Source organism: Eulemur rufifrons, chromosome 7 (assembly GCF_041146395.1).
Source record: "Eulemur rufifrons isolate Redbay chromosome 7, OSU_ERuf_1, whole genome shotgun sequence".
NCBI lineage: Eukaryota > Metazoa > Chordata > Mammalia > Primates > Lemuridae > Eulemur > Eulemur rufifrons.
In genome coordinates this window covers 88,000,916-88,018,532 of record NC_090989.1, presented here as the reverse complement: position 1 = coordinate 88,018,532, position 17,617 = coordinate 88,000,916, and the positions used below count along the sequence as shown (strand labels likewise).

Below are 17,617 nucleotides of genomic sequence, written 5' to 3'. Positions count from 1 at the left end.
TTCACTGCTAAGAGTAACAGAATGTGTGGAGCACTGACTATGTGCTAGGTAATGTCCTAGGAACTTTACAGCTATAATTTTCACACCAATTCTACAATAAGGTGCTTTTATCCATTATTTTCACTTGAGGAAATAAGGTTTGGAGACCTTTAGATTATGGAATAGATATTCTAAGTGTAAAACTTGAGTGTCAACAGAATTATTAGGAAAGGTAAGGAAGGTGAATATTAACATGTCTCCATGGAATACAGTAGCTGTATTCATGTCTGGAAGCAATAAAGGACTAGGTAATTTCATCGGGTATTTTCACTGACAGACTGGGTCTGAGAGAGGGTGTACAGCATGGGGACTTCTTTTGTCTGCCTCCTCTCCCACAGGCATGCTCAGCAGAGACATACAGGTGGAAGAGGACACATTGAGATGCCCAGTCAGTGATGCTTATATAAACAGGAGAAAGACACACATAGAGACTATACCTAGAGGAAGAGAAACAAAGAGAGATATCATCAGAAACACAAACCCATAGTCATCCACCATAGACACTCTGAAAATAAAATGGGATGATCAGGGAGACACACAGAGAGAAATACACAAAATACAGATAGATAGGATGGTGTCAAAGGCATTCAGAAGCAGAAACAAGAGACTTATAAATGGAGACATATGCATATATATAACAGGCAGGAAAATAAGCCACGTATGGTCAAATAGATACACAAGGCAGAGCGAGGCATGCAAATAAGCAGCAGCAAGACATAATTAGGCAGAGAGTCTCATACATTTAGAGGCATTTACACACAAAACAAAGTGAGTGATGTGTACCTCCACGTTGGAAGACTGAAACATATGCTTAACTAGACAGAAAAAGTCGCACAAATTCACACGCAAAGAAACATATACACAGAGGCAGACATTGCATCCACGCACACACAGATAGACATACATATACACAAGGAGAGAAACAGAGATACCCATAGTCTGAAGACAAAAAGAGTAAGACTTTAGTTCTTGCTATTATAATAGTCAAAAGCTGCCTGCTTCACTGAATCCCACACTAGGCAGGGGGCCAAGAATTCTTTGTTTCCCAGGCCACAGATGGTGCCATCACCCGTGGATCACAGTGCCTCATTCTTATTGTATTTTTCTACTTCTGTTTATTTCATTGTGTTCTGGGGAGCAAATTTCTCTCACTCTTGGCATTTTATTCCCTGTCAATATTTCTTGATAATTTCCACATTTCCTTACTTTACATTCCTTAATTTTCCTAAAAGCATGTTCTAAATTACTTCAGTTTGGCTCCACTACTTTACCTAAAAATGATTTTCTCCTTTCCAGCCTTAGTTTTACTAACGTCTGATGTGACAATATACAAGATAGTAAGGTGGGCATTTTTTGATACTATGTAGACCCCAAATAACCTAGAATATTGTCAATATTAAATAAATTTTAAACCAATATGGTGTAAAATATTTTAAGATAGAGATTATTTATTCATTAGATTTCTAAATATACATATAAGTGGCATATATAGGCAAATATGTATATTGGTGTTTATATATGTATCTATATTTATCGATCATCTATTTAAAGTATTCTCACAAAATAAAGCTTTATTTGGGAGTTTTTCACACTGTTTCTTCTGGATATTGTTTTCTCAAAGAGAAAAGGTACCATTTGGGTTGAACTTGCAGTCACACAAACATTTCCAGCTGATGTGTGTTCATATCTAAGCATGTATACAATGTGATCAATTTCATATATTTATGTAAAGCTTTTCATTTTACTCCCCAGTGAGAGGCAAAATCAGAAAGAGTTAAAATCCTACAAATAGGTAAAGAGTCTGGATCCCAAGTTTTCCACAAATTGTGGTCTTGTTGATCATTAAATTGCTGAACTCTAGGTTGTACTCTGACCAAACTCAGGGAAAAAGAGTTAGGAATTGTCATTGTTAATAAGTTCCATAGCTATTTCTTATGCATTCATGTTGAAGAAGAACTGTCTAGAGAACTGAATTTTATTGATTTTTTTACAGGGATTAATTCTGAAAGATATATTCAAATACAGACGGATGGCAATGTGGGAAAGTATTTCAGCATTGAATTTTGTACATTGAAATTGCTCTGAATATCCCTATTCTATTCAGTTTTCTTTCTTCCTTTCTACTTAATGCTAAATAATTTGATCTTTATATGATCCTATTCTTTTATGAATTTTCTCATTGCCCTTCTGCTCAAAAAGAAATATCCAGAATAATTAAGCTGCTTGCAGAAAAAAAATTTCTGCTTTATTTCAACAAAATAATGTTGAAAATCATTCATTCACGGTGAACAGTTATCATTAGGTGAATCACAAAGGAGAATGAACCTATGTACCACATGTGTGTAATATACATACATATGCAAACATATACATATATATTAGGTTATTAAATATGAAATGTCTGATTTCAAATCAAAAATTTATTATATCTTAAACAAGAAGCATTACAATTAATGAAAGTGTGTGCCTGAACTATCGACGCAGTTTTGTCACCTTAACGGTAACTTATTTATATCAACAGTGAAGAAGTCTGAGAGTGAGTGGCGATAAAATCGCAAAAGGCATTTTTTACAGCTTGTTGAGAATTGAATATTTTTTCTTGTAAGAAGTGGTCCAAAGTCTGGAAGAAGTGATAGTCAGTTGGTGCAAGGTCTCATGAATATGGTGGATGACAGACAGTTTCTAAGTCTAGCCTCTGTAGTTTAAGCAGTGTTGTGTGACATGTAGTTGAGCAGGCATTGTCTTATAAGAGAATTGGCCTGTCTCTATTGACAAGTCTAGGCTGTTTAATCACAAGCATCCTCATCATTTTGTACAACTGGTTGTAGTAGACATCTACTGTAATCAATTGACCAGATTTCATGAAGCTGTAATGGATAATATCAGTGCTGGACCACTAAACAGACATCATTAGCTTTTTTTGATGAATACTCAGTTTTGGACTGTGTTTTGGCACTTTATCCAACCATTGGGTTGAACATTTGCAATTGTCAAAAATAATCTATTTGTTATTACACATTAACAATACAGTGTAGAAATGGTTTGTCTTTATGTCGTGACAGCAAAGAAGGCAAATTTCTAGATGCTTGTTTTTTGATGCTCGTTTAATTTATGTGGCATCCATCTATCCAGCTTTTTTACCTTGTTGATTTGTTTTAAATGATCTAATATTGTTGGAATAGCAGTGTCAAATCTTATTGTTAATTTACGTGTAGATTGAGATGAATTTGCATCTATTTTAGCTCATTATAATTCACCTTGGTCTCAGGTCTCCCACGTGGCTCATTTCTAAGATTAAAATCACCAGAACAGAAATTTTCAAACCATAGACATACCATGTGTTCATTAGTCACATCTTTTTCAAACACTGTTGATATTTTGAGCTGTCTGTGCAGTACTGGTTCTATGATGGAACTCATATTTGAAAATAACACAAATTTTTGACTTATCTATGGTTTTACAAAAATTGCTTAAAAAAAACTTTGAAAGATAATCACAAATCAAACTACATATTTGAAAAAATGAGGATGTAAACACAATAAAAATAAAACAAGAAATGTCAAAGTGAAATGTCAGAGATATCAACTGTCAAACTTAGCACTTATGGAAATCGGACATTTCATACTTAATGACCTAATAAAATATTCATATTTATAAATCAAACAATACTACTGTCACATGTAATATAATATCATATGAATGGATTTTGGATTATATAAAACTAAACATTAGACAGTACTTCTTAGCATATATCAGAAAACATGAGTTTTAATACTAAATAAATACAGATGCATCCATATTCAAAGGAAAAATACATAATAATGGTAACTTAGGAAACAGATATTGAAGTGATTATTCTCTTATAAGAGAGATTTATTTATCTAAATAATTCACCACAGGGTGCTCAACATTGCAGCTTCTTTTTATGTATTTAAAATTTACAAACATTGATTCATGTGCAAATTTTTGAATAACATCTCTTGCCTAAAATCAATTTCATATTGCTTTAAATTTTAATATATCTGTTTCTAGCTTTCTATACTAAAATAAAAATTCCCTGATATTCAGGATATACTTGTTTATCTAAATGTGAAATATTTCACAAAATCAAATGTGATTTCCATACATTTTTAAAAATATACTTCCATTATAGAAATGCCATAGACTAAATGGAAAAGCATTTGTATTGATAAAGATATTTTTCTTCAAAAGCAATCTTGGCTGCCAATGGCTAAATATTAGTATTAAATATGTTATCTTTGATAAATATTATTATTCTGGACTATCTCACAAAAAGTAGCTTGAATTGAGGCATTTTAATAGCTTAAAGGAAAGAATGAAAATGTAAGGAAGGAGAAATCAATAAAGCATGGAGCCTCTTATCCCATATTGATTTCTGTAATCTAGCAACCATTAAATACTTACACAAGCCTCTTTTAAGATGACATGTTTATATTTTGAAGATCAAATACCTTAATTTTGCTCATGGGTTTCCCAAACACAATTCATATACAAGATAGAAGGTAAAATTCCAGTAACCATGTTGTCTATTGTAGATGCTTTTAAACTGAGCATAGCAAAGATGCATTGTGAGTGGGATCATCCTCAAGCAATTGTTTCTTTCAGTGCTGGTGAACATAAATATCTTTTAAACCTTATCACAAATTATGAAAATAGATCTAGAACATAGAAGTTGCTGAGTAATAGAATTAGCAACAATATTTTAATAGTCAAATAATCTAAAAGTACAGTTTCATTCAGAATATCATTGTTACCTTTCCACACATATTTTTGGCATTTTGACTGGATAAAATTTTAGAAATGCTAGCTTGTTCTAAACCTGCTCACTCTTTCCCTGATGAGTATTATGACAAATGGAAATATAGAATTTCTATGACATTTTGCTTTTAATTCTCTGTACTTTATTTCCTAATGATATAAACTAGGATTTGACATTTTGCTCCCAAAAAGTATTTATTTTAATCCTCATTTGCTGATATTCAATTTCAAATGTATAATGACTCAATATCAAAGAATAGCTTGACAAAAAATTTTTCATTAAATATATTTAGAACCTTCACTTTTTTAAAGACACCACAAAATATCTACTTTTTCTCCTGTAATTGTTCTAATGTCAATAATCTATTTTTAGCTTTCAATTTTCAGTGTTTTAATAATAATTCTTAATATTTACTGTGTCTTTAATATGTATCAGACTCTGTTCTAAGAGCTACGCATATTACTGCCTTCAATCTTGTAAACAATCCTTTGAAATTAGTATAAATTATTTCTATGCCCAATTTACTGATTATCAAGGGCCAGGGTTATTAAGTAAATTGCCAAAAATCTAACAACACATAGAGTGGTGGAGTCAGGATGCAAAATCAAGAATTCTGATTCCAGAACCTGTATTTCTATTACAGGCACATAAAAAAGTGAGAATATTTTAATTTAAGAAATAAAAAGTATATATGTACTTTTTCCTGTAAGATAATATAAATATTCTTGTTTTGAACATGTGATGCAGCCAGTCCTTTGTTTTATAACCATGCCCTTTGTATTAATAATTAGTAGTCCCTACTATTTCCAGCTCACTTAATGCCAATTATATAAACTTCTACATTACGTGTGAAAAGCCATTTGAAGTGCTTTCATAAACACCATCTTATTTGTTCCTACAACAATCTCCCAAAGTGGATAGGAGACAATCTCTTTCTTTTTATAGCTGAAGAAATGAAGACGCAGAGATATGAAGTGCCCTGAACAATGTGGTATAGATTATTATCTAGTTAAAAGGCAGAGCTGAAGCTAGAAGCCAAGCATTCTGTTACTAACTTGGATTCTGACCACAGAATTTGCTAGCTGTAATTTTGAGATCAGCTATCTCATGCTGCTGAGGCCTCTGAGTCCTGTGGGAGCAGCTGACTCACAGTTTCAGTCTGGCTTTAGTACTTAGGGAGTCCACCCTGTCCACCTTCCTGGGAAAAAGCAATAGACTAAAGTTCAAATTTACAGTTCTCTATTTTTATTTGAATAGACCATGTTTCCTGCTTTCCTCCAGACTGCTCCCCCTCGCCACCCCGAATAGCTAATCCCTTTCTGCTTTTCAGCGTCTCTGTTGGAGACAGGACATCTATGAGACTCATTCCTCCTGCAGACACAGTGCCTACTTATGTTTTTTTTTTTTTATTTAATCCTGTTTTGTCACAACCTTGCCTTTCTTTCCTTATGCTATAGAAAAATAACCAAGCACACCTTGCCCTCCACTTTCCACTCATATTTAAAATTGTTCCATTTATTTTTTTCTTCATCATTTCAATGCACTTCCATGCCATGTAAATGAGCAACAAAACTTGCTCTGAGTGGTTAGGGAGTCTCAAATACACACACACACACACACACACACACGTACACACACGTATATATTAATATGAGTACTAATGAGGTACACTTGGATTTTAACTGCTACTCTATTATCTCTCTGAAGAAATATTGTGACATTTTTGTGATATCCTGTGGTAGCACAGAATAGTCCTGATGGTATGAATTCCAGAATAAAACAGAACTGGGTCCATCTCCTGGCTTCTGCATTTATTAAATAGAAGATGTTGGACAAATTCATCGTCTCTTTAAGCCCTACATTCCTTCTTGATTGCCTGCAATTCAGTAATAATTATCATTTCTCTCTTTATAGACTGTACTCTGTTTATAAATTGGACACTATACCAGGTATTTTACATTCAGGATCTTGAATCCTTATTATAGTTTTATTATGCAGGTATTATTCCACTTTACATCTAAAGAAACTAGTAATAGAGAGGGTAAGAAAACTATCAAGGCCATGTAGCTGTAGGTGGCTCAGTAGAGACAACCTAATTCTAAAATCCTTTTTTATTTAGTGCACATTATGCTAGGTATATGTGTGAATATGACTGTGTGTGCACGTGAATGTATGAATGTGTGTGTATGTATTAAGGCTTTAGTTTGAGGCAATAAACAGAAGAAAGGTGAAGGGTAAAACAAATATTTAACTAAACTTCTCTACGCTAAACACTGTACTAGGCACTTTTAATTATTATAGCAATATTTTGGGGAGAGGGTGGTATTATCTCCTGAGACTCTATGAGATTAAAAATATGTCAAAATTTACACAATTAGCACACAAAAGCCCAATATTCAACCCTAAATATGTCTATCTCCAAACCTATTGCAACACAGACAAAAATGTCAAGTAGTATTAAAATGTATTTTAGGAAATACATTTTGGAGTCATAACCTTTTAGGTTTGGAAATGTCTTTGAGAATAATCCAATGGTCATATTAAAAATATTAATTGTCTATAGTAGTTAGAAAGAATATCAGCATATAGCACTGTGGTTGGGTGTGGAATCCCCCTGCTATGTCAAACATTAACCGTTTAGTTTCTTAATCATGCTACAGTAAGAGCATCCTGGGAAAAGGGCCCACGCCAAAGCATCTTGGGTGCTAGAGTAGGATTCTGATAGTGCTGAACAGTAGTTATTTACTAATCTCTATAGAGCATTTCACTATTTCATCAGCCTATATGGCTCTCCATTCACTCTAGCCATTCTTATCCTTTCAGGTCTAGTTAATTATTTAATTTTTCAAAGCTTTAATTATTATTCCACACTCCACTCAGTTTAATAATATACACCACTGAGAAATTATTCCATTGAACTGATATTACGTATTTGGTTTGAACTCTAGGACTTTTTGTTCTTCCAAATCCATTGGCTTGTTTTTAAGATTTTTTTTGTCTTTTTCCTCTAAAGACACTTCAGCAAATATTTCTTCTTATTTAAATGTTAACCTCAATTGCATCTAAATTAAATAAAATTGTTGCTTAGGAGAATATTAAATGCTTTCTAGTTGTAATATAATTATGATTTATGTTTTGTTTAAAACAGACCTATGCTATGTCAAATTTTCCTATGCTCAATTTTTCCTTTTCTCTACTTGTATTCATTGCCATGTGACTTATTGTAAAGGAGGCAACTGGACTGGGTGATAGGAAATCTGAGATCTACACCTAGAGCTACTTTTTTTTTTTTTTTTTTTAGCAAACTGAATTACTTTAATCTTGGTACACAATTGAAAATTTCAGAATATTGCAAATAAAATTTTGTTTGAAGATAGAAGTAAAAATAATAAACAGTATATATATCAGAATGCAATTCCAAAACATGCCAGGTAATCTTATTTATCATCAATGCTTATTGAAAATAGTTATTTTTACTCATTCAGCTTTACCACATTAAGGCCCAATGAGAGAGTACAATTAGAGTGTTAACTAAATAATATTGAACAATCATTATAAATTTTAGACCCAATCTTTTCCACATTATATTACTTTTCATATTTTTTTATTTCAGAATATCATGGGGGTACAAATACTTTGGTTACATATATTGCCACCTGAGTCAGAGCTATAAGTGTGCCCAACCCCAAGACTTCGTGCACTGCACCCATTAGGTGTTAATTTACCCAACCCCTCCTCCCCTCTCCCACCTGCACAACAACCTATGAATGTTACTTCCATATGTGCACATAAGTGTTGATGGATTAGTACCAATTTAATGGTGAGAACATGTGGTGTTTGTTTTTCCATTCTTGTGATACTTCACTTAGAAGAATGGGTTCCAGCTCTATCCAGGATAATACAAAAGGTATTAGTTCACCATTTTTTATAGCTGAGTTATACTCCATGGTATGCATATACCACATTTTATTAATCCACTCATGTATTGATGGACACTTGGGTTGTTTCCACATCTTTGCAATTGTGAAATGTGCTGCTATAAACATCCTAGTGCAGATGTCTTTTTTATAGAATGTCTTTTTTTTCCTTTGGGTAGATACCCAGTAGTGGTATTGCTGGATCAAATGGTAGTTCAACTTTTAGTTCTTTGAGGTATCTCCATACTATTTTCCACAGAGGTTGTACTAGTTTACAGTCCCACCAGCAGTGTATGAGTGTTCCTATCTCTCTGCATCCATGCCAACATTTGTTGTTTTATGACTTTTTGATAAAATCCATTCTCACTGGAGTTAGGTGATATCTCCTTATGGTTTTGATTTGCATTTCCCTAATGATTAGAGACATTGAGTATTGTTTTATATATTATTGGCCATTAGCCTGTCTTTTGAAAAATTTCTGATCCTGTTGTTTCCACACCTAGAGCTACTTTTAACTAGCCATGAGTTCTGGGTAAAATCAATTAAACACTCTACTCTTTTCCACATCTGTGAAATGAGGGGGTTTAATAGTCACTCAGTAGAGTCCTTCTAGCTCTTGCATCCTATAAGTCTGGGCACATAATCACTGGTTTCACAGGTGTTTCTACAGTATCTAGTTCATACTTGACATTTATTATATCAGGCAAGATAATGAGTGGGAGAGAGACAGGAGTACAGTATTTTGTCCCTGACAGCCACCAGCCTGTCAACCTATGTACAGTAGTACTCAGAGTACAAACAGAGTGGAACTGTGTTTCACTGAGGATCAGGGATGTTTAGCAAAGAGGGGCACATGTGAAACCATAATCTGTCAAGTCATCTTAGGGTAATACATACCTATTAGAGGGCTTGTCCTTCACTGACCTATTTCCAGTGAGATCCACTCAGAAAGTAGAATCTTTATAACAGTTTATTTATCTCACTTCGGGAGATAAAATTTAGTAATGCTGAAGAATTAAGGTGTTTTTACAGTCAGGTCTTGCTAAGCAATATCGAACTACCTCTCAACATTCATATTCTAAAGACAGCATTTTGGGCCAAAACACACAACAATGCTGCTTTATTCAATTTGACATATTATTCTAGAGGAGATTCCCTATGTCTATACTAATGCCTTTCCTCCTTTCCAAGGTGAGTTGATTATAATAGAACTTTAAGGAATCAACTATATGGAAAAAAACACACAAGGTGTGAGTATGAGGTAACTTTATTGTGAAGCAGAGACAAGACTCACAATGGAAAAAGATCTATTTTGCAAAGTAGTGGAACTTAGAGATTAAATCTGAAAATAGTAAAGAGGGTCTTGTGTGTTGGGTTGGGGCATTTAGTGTAAGACAAGAGGAATAAGGAGATAGTAAAGACTTTTAAACAGAATAGTGAAAGTCCTGTTTAAGGAACATTAATCTGCACGGCATTTTAAAAATATATTTTATATGAATAGTTTCCATTTGGAATATAAAATATCTTATTTTTGCTCATGAATTTCTAAAACATCAAAACTAGTGTTAAACCATATTTAGTTTTCATCTGTCTTGTTATAGCTATTTTAAAACTCACAGTACAAGATCTACCACGTCTAAGTAAGACTTTAGGCTTTTAAATTTCTGTTCCTTTAGAGTGCTTGCAATTTTAGTCCTAGGAGAAGTTGCATGTGTGTATATTTTAGCTGATGTTAATTTACAACGATTAAATCTTTTTCTCTTTGGGCTTGTGGCTATTATTTTCGACAACTTCAAAAACCTGTGGAATACAAAAATGTATTGAGAGATAATCTAGAGTGGGAAGGATTATAGGAGCATCCACGAGGCTTCTACAATAATTCAGTCATGTGGTAATGATGGCCCCTGACCAGGCTAATAACAGAAAGTATTGAGTGACAGGAATGAGATTTCTCTGGGCCATCTGATGAAAACTGGCTGAGATCAGAGGGAGAATGAAGGAATAGGTAAATATTGTTTCTGGATTTAGAGTTTGGAGACAGCAGAAAGGGTTATACCTCTGAAAGCAAAACCTATGTTGGGAGGTAAAACTGGCTTTGAAGGTGGAGATGATGGCTGTCCCTGTTGTTCTGAGATGCTAGAAAGATATCCAAGTAGAAAGAGCTTGGAATATTCTATCTTTGTGTGAATATAAGGATGATTAGGGTATGTTAATTCTCAGGCAAATTTCATTTAAATTTACGTATGTGCTTAGTAGAAACTGTAAAAGTATAAAATTTTAGGAGTGTAGGAGTCTTGGATTTTACTTTTTGGTGATTTTCATTTTATTTGCAAACAGAAATGGAGTAAGACCTTAGAGGTTCCTTTTTCATCATCTAATTTCATTCTAATAAAACTATTCTTGTCTGATGAGAACATAAAGCAGGCTTCTGTATACAATATTCCCTGCTATATTTCTGAGAATGACTTTGCCTCTTTCTGATTTTTTGGTTTAAAATTCAGATAGGGCAGAGTTTATCAGTGTGTGCTTAAACCCCGGAAATGGCTTCCCATTGCCTTGAGGATTAAGACAAAAATCCTCGGGCAGAATGCGCTGCGTGCTCTGATTGATGCCTGTCTGGTTCTGCCTTGTTATCACCCACTACTCTCTGTTCTACTCCCTGTATGCCAGCCACACTAACCTCCAGGCTTTCTCTTGTTTTCCGGCCTTTCTACATGCTATTTTTTCTGGCTGAACTCTTCTTCCCACCCTATATTCTCATACCCATCCTTGTGACCTGCTTAGTGTCTGCTCATCCTTTGGCCCTCAGGTCACATTGCACTAAGTCACTGAAGACCTCCCAGGCTTGGATAGGTCACCTTGTATAACATCTCATAGCACCAAGACTTTTCTTTCTTGACACTTATCACAATTTGTAAGTATATCAACGTGTGTGATTAGTTGTTTAATGTCTCTTTCTCCACATTTAATTTTCGAGGGTAGCAGTATTGACTGTTTTCCTCACCATGTATCCTGAACACCTAGTGTAATATATATTTGTTGGATGGATGGATGACAGAATACTGAAGCCATGCCAGGGAGATTAGGCTATTGATGCCATCTTCTATCCCATCCTCATTGAGAGAGCTCTGGACATCTGATGGCACTTGTGTCCTTACCGTACTTCTGCTCTAGTTGCAAGTCTGGATAACGTATGGAAAGTTAGGGCAATGGGGAGTATATTGTCACAAAGTAATAACCCAGCAGCATTCCTCCAGATGAGAAGGAAAGAGTATTCTAAGATTTTTCATGCTGTAGAAATACTACATTGGCACTAAAAAATTCAAACGAATACCATATTATTATAAATGAGCTTGTGCAAATTTGCTGATGCTCAGATTAGGGGTTAGCCTATTTTATTTACTTTTTATCTATTTAAATTCTTTTTTCCCTAGATACTATCATTTTTATTCTAGAAGAAATTGCTTTTGACTTCAAAGTGTTGTAATCAAGGTAATTTTATGAAGAAAAACTTGCTTTTCTCATAAATACAAATGAGCTCTTCTCAATGTACTATACCAGAGAAAATTTCTCTTTTCCTCTTTCCCAACTTTGGCATAAGATTCTCCTTTTCCCAAAAGTCATGTTTTCAGCTGTTCTCTACTTCTGAAGAACTGAGGGAATATAATATATTTTGTGTTCGTGTAGGTATTTTCTTGCTACACAAAGATGCCATAGAGCCTGTGTGCTGCTTTCATACCCTGGAAAGCTGGTCCATTCCAAAACATATGTACATATGGGCCATTAGCCTACACGTAAGGCAGCTCACCTAAATGATCCCCACACATGGTCATGAATGGCAGAGTGCCGCCACCAAGGTTTGCACAGATATATATTCTTTTGACTATCAATTGTTCCCAAGTTCATTTATAATATCTCATCACAGTGGTTTGCATTATATTTTTATTTCCACATAATACAGATTTATGGCATTGCTCAAAAATATTATTTCCCTTTAAATGAAGAATTTTCTGAAAAGGTTTATTTTTCAGCTATGATTTCTTTTTTTTTTATTTCAGAATATTATGGGGGTACAAACCATTTTGGTTACATATAATGCCTTAGCCTCACCCAAGCCAGGGCTACAAGTGTGCCTTTCCCCCTTGCAGTGCACTCTGCAGCCATTTGTTGTGTGTTGACCCACCCCCACCAGCCCCCTGTCACCTGACTGGCACCCAGTGAACATTACTACCATGTGAATACCTTTAGTGTTGATCAGTTAGTACCAATTATGGCAAGTACCTGTGGTCCATGTTTTCCTATCCTTGTGATACCTCACTTTGAAGTGTAGGCTCAAGCTCTATCCAGGATAATATAAGAGGTGCTAGTTCACCATTGTTTTTTTAGTTGAGTAATATTCCATGGTATACATATACCATATTTTATTAATCCACTCATGTATTGATGGGCACTTGGGTTATTTCCACATCTTTGCAATTGTGAATTATGCTGCCATAAACATTCCGGTATAGATGTCTTTATTATAGAATGTCTTTTTTTCCTTTGGGTAGATGCCTATTAGTGGGATTGCTGGATCAAATGGTATTTCTATTTTTAGCTCTTTGAAATATCTCCAAATTATTTTCCACAGGGGTTGTACTAATTTGCAGTCCCACCGGCAGTGTAAGAATGTTCCAATTTCTCCACATCCATGTCAACATTTGTTGTTTTGGGACTTTTTGATAAAAGCCATTCTCACTGGAGTTAGGTGATACCTCATTATGGTTTTGATTTGCATTCCCTAATGATTAGCGATGTTGAGCACTTTTTTGTATGTTTGCTGGCCATTATTCTTTTTTTGAAAAGTTTCGTTTCATGTCTTTTGCCCATTTATTGATGGGTTGTTTGATTTTTACTTGTTAATTTTCTTAAGTTCTATATAGATTCTTATTAGCAGTCTTTTATCAAATGTGTAGCATGCAAACAGAATAATGGCCAGCCTAGAATTGTTTATGGTTACTTTATATCTGTAATTGATAGTTTAAGAAATGTGATAACTTTTTGTTAAATATAGTAGGATCAAATTAGTATTATTCTAAATCAGTCACTATCACTCATTTCTGTATTCTCAAAAGGCGTGTATTCATTCCAGTTATATAAAATCAACTAAATTTCAATGGGTAAAGTTCAAGAGCTTTGCAATGACACCAACTGTCATGATATCTTATTTCTTAAAATCATTACTTTTTAATGTTTGTCCATTTACAAAAATCAAATACAATAATATACTCCTGTTGTCATTTAAAATGCATTGAATTCTGGCATTGCACTCCATATGGACTACACATAGATTTTTCACATCCTTGATTCAAGTTTTATAAACTAAATGTTGTCCTGAGAGAATACATACCTTAGAATGTTTATTTAGCCTGCTTCCAGTGGCTCCAGAACAACAATGGCAATATCCTTAAATTCTCTCATTCTGTAGAAATGGCCTTAGGGATGCTTTATAATCTATTTACCTCAAAGGCTGCTGGGTCAAGAGGATAGGGAAAGAGGAGAACAAGGTTGCCAGCCAGGGCTTTCCATCTATCATGGTCGGATGGCTGGAGCCAGAAGCTCTAAATAATCCTAAAACTTTCAGAGGCTTGTTCCCTACAGAAGGACAAATTTCTCATGGCCACCTTTTTTAAGTCAGGAGCTAATAATACCTTCAACCTACTTGCCTTTTGTAGACATGTGTGACACGAAGTATGGATAATTTCTCCTGAAGTGAACCCATAATGAAGGAATTTATAATCAGTTCTAATGTATTTGAAACCTAAAGTGTATTAGCCCTTCATCAAAGGGAATGATAAAAAGCAGCATTAATATGGGTGGATAGTAATTATTTCCAAGCTCATAATTATTCTCCAGTTAGCTACAGAGAAATGGTGATATTTTAACTCCTTTTTTAAAAAGTAAAAAGCTCTTTGGTCAGATTCTGAGACGTAAGAATGTATCACATGTCTATTGTAAAGGCCCATACTTTGAATTATGCTTATGTTAATTGCAAAGGAATTATTTTGTAATTAAATGAGTTCAAAGTTCATGGTTAGGAGTTCCCTTTACCTTGCTTAGTCCTGTTGTTTCACCACTGAATCTATTTATTGCCTATAGGAGATATAAAATATAGTAATTACTCTCACTCCCTTTCAAAATGACAGGAGGTCTACTTTCCTATTAACTCTAATGAGAGTTATGTGTGTGTTCCTCAGGGAGGACAGACCCAATAGAGTTTCAAGGTAGAATAAATCACTTCTACATTCAGGTTTTAGTGGTCTCATTTGCTTTATATTTTGGTGCTTTAAGATACCCATTTTAAACTGATGGTATGGAAAATGCAGTATTTGCTGTTTAAAAGAAACATAAGCTATAGTTGGATTGTTGTTAATAATTGTTATTTCTGTTTGAAGGATACATGTTTTAGCCATTGGGGAAATGATGCTGCTTCACTTAGAGAAATATACGGTCCCTAAAATGTGATTATCTACTTTTCATAAGAAAATTATTGCCAATTACCTTTTACAATATTTCTTTCTACTTAAAATGTTTTAATGTCTGTAATTACATCAATTGTAACAGTTTAGAATAAAGGAAAAATGAGCCACAGTGGCTGATACTCTAGGAAAGAAGGCAGCTCAATGCTGTTTTATTTCTAGCATGGGGATAAGGAGCCCTGAGATCACATAGGGACCAGTTCCTATAATCCACAAGCATATGCTTACTCCACTGAGGCTTCCTCAGAGAAACCAATGTTGAGTTTCTCAATTTGCAGCCCTGGAACCTCTCAGATATCTATTCTCAGTGCCTTTAGGCATAAAGATAAAGGAAATCGATTTTTTTTCTTCTTATAATCAGTTTTGCCAAAAACTGTTACCAACCCTCTTCTTCCCAGGGAACCTTCAAAAATCAAATGTGTAAAAAATTCTTGATGTTAAAAAGAAAAAAAGCCTGTTATGCTGGAATTACTAAAATACTGCTGTAGTCCATACCATGGGAACACTTTAATATCACCTAATATCAAGGTTTTATTTAGTATCAATAAGTGAAGTTTATGGGAGGAACGTGATTTAATCCTCCTCTAGGATAATGATGTCCCCATGTATTTATAATGCTGAAGCAATATCTATATCTAATTCTTCAGATTTATTACAGTAAAAGCTGTCTTGTAAAATGTACGTAAGCAATCATTATCCCATATCAGTTAAGAGGCACAGAGTTTGCTCAGTAAGAAAAGTGATGATATAACTAAAGTAGCAAAAAGCTGGGTCAGTCAACCATCCATCCAAGGAAAAACTCTCTTTGTGTGTGTAGTATCATTTCTATGACTTCTCTACTTATGCTGTCAAATAGCAACTGAGAACTATGTCTCACATGCAAAGAAGTGGGAGATGATGTTTTAATAACGATTCTTTTACTAGTGTATCACTTTTAGGCCCAAGAGCCAGCAATTCTGTCTGCATGTAAAGTATATAAAACCACTGGCTTGGTGGCTGTAGAACCTGAATGATTTCCCATAGAAATCACGTAAATTGCCTTGGGTACCTTAGGAAGAGAAAAAATACACTTTCATCTGAATCATCCAAGAGAGATATCTTATAGAGTCCTGAACGTAATAAAGAGAGTATTTTAATTGTGATAGGTTTTACATGTACCTTCATATATTAGCAAACTCAGCAAAAAATTTTTGAGCTTACAACAGTGGTTTCTTAGTATAGCCAAGAATTAAGCAGATTAAGTAATTTAACTCAAATTGGAAAGTCGGTGGTGGTTTTGGCAGCAATAAATACCACTGCACTTAAGTTTTGTTGCTAACCAATAATTAAAACCATAACTTTTATATAGCATCCTAGAAAATAGAATTGTGAAAAAATATATGTGTGTAGTTTTAGGTAATTATAGAAAAAATAAAAAGCTTGAAAATATAATTTTTGAAATCTAATATTTTGAATGAAATTAGAAATATTTCAACTATAGCATTTTGATTCAGCAAATTAAAAATTTAAATTAAAAATATGTATATTTTTCAGAAATGTAGCAACATTGTTGCATTAACATCAAATAATCCTAAGGGTGTTTTTTGCATTTAAACAGGGTCATATTAAAGAAATGCAGATTTCTGTGGACTTGCAACTGAGTGCCAATTAATATAAGTTATTGTTTTATCTAGGTTTTATCTTAATGGATTAATTGCTTACAGGATTGACTATAAAAGTATATCACTTCATTTATTGTGTACAGTTTCCCTGTCTGTATTTGGAATGATTTCAGATCATAACCTTACAATTGAAGTAGTCAATGGGTCCCTTAAATTACATCATCAATTTCTGCATTTCCAATACTTTAATCTTTTCCAGTTATTACTATTTTTCAAGGCTATCTCTCAGAGCTGTGAAACATAACTGTATTGTATCTCATTTTTTTCCTTCTGTTTTCTGAGGTGGTGTTTTTCATTCCTTGAGGGTTAATGATATCAGGTTCAGTTTTGTATTATAAATATAATCTGCAGTAATCTCTGAAAAGACTTACAAGTCTTTATCAAAATGTTTAACATTCCTTCCCTATGAAGTGTGCTTAGAGTTAATGCCTGCTTCTTTACTATTTGTTATTGAAATCAACACATGACTTTCAGTCCCTTTTTTTTCCTCTTTATTCTATGCCTGTTATTTTTTGCATGATAAAATTCTCTTGCTTACTGCTATGTGGTTGGCTGTCTTTTAACTTGAGTGTTCTGTGTTTGTAAGTGATTGCTTTTTGCATGAGGAATATGAAATGTCATACGAATTAAATGGTTGTGGAAACAAGAAAAGAATGTGGGCTTCATTTTGCTTTTTTGTGTGCTGAGTATGTCAATTATGTG

General features: G+C 34.0%; 1 protein-coding gene across 6 annotated transcripts in view; it reads left to right on the top strand.

Moving 5' to 3' along the window:
• Positions 1–17,617, top strand: part of NLGN1 (neuroligin 1) — a 666,223-nt gene that overhangs the window by 185,506 nt on the left and 463,100 nt on the right. The gene's annotated exons all lie outside the window — the stretch shown is intronic.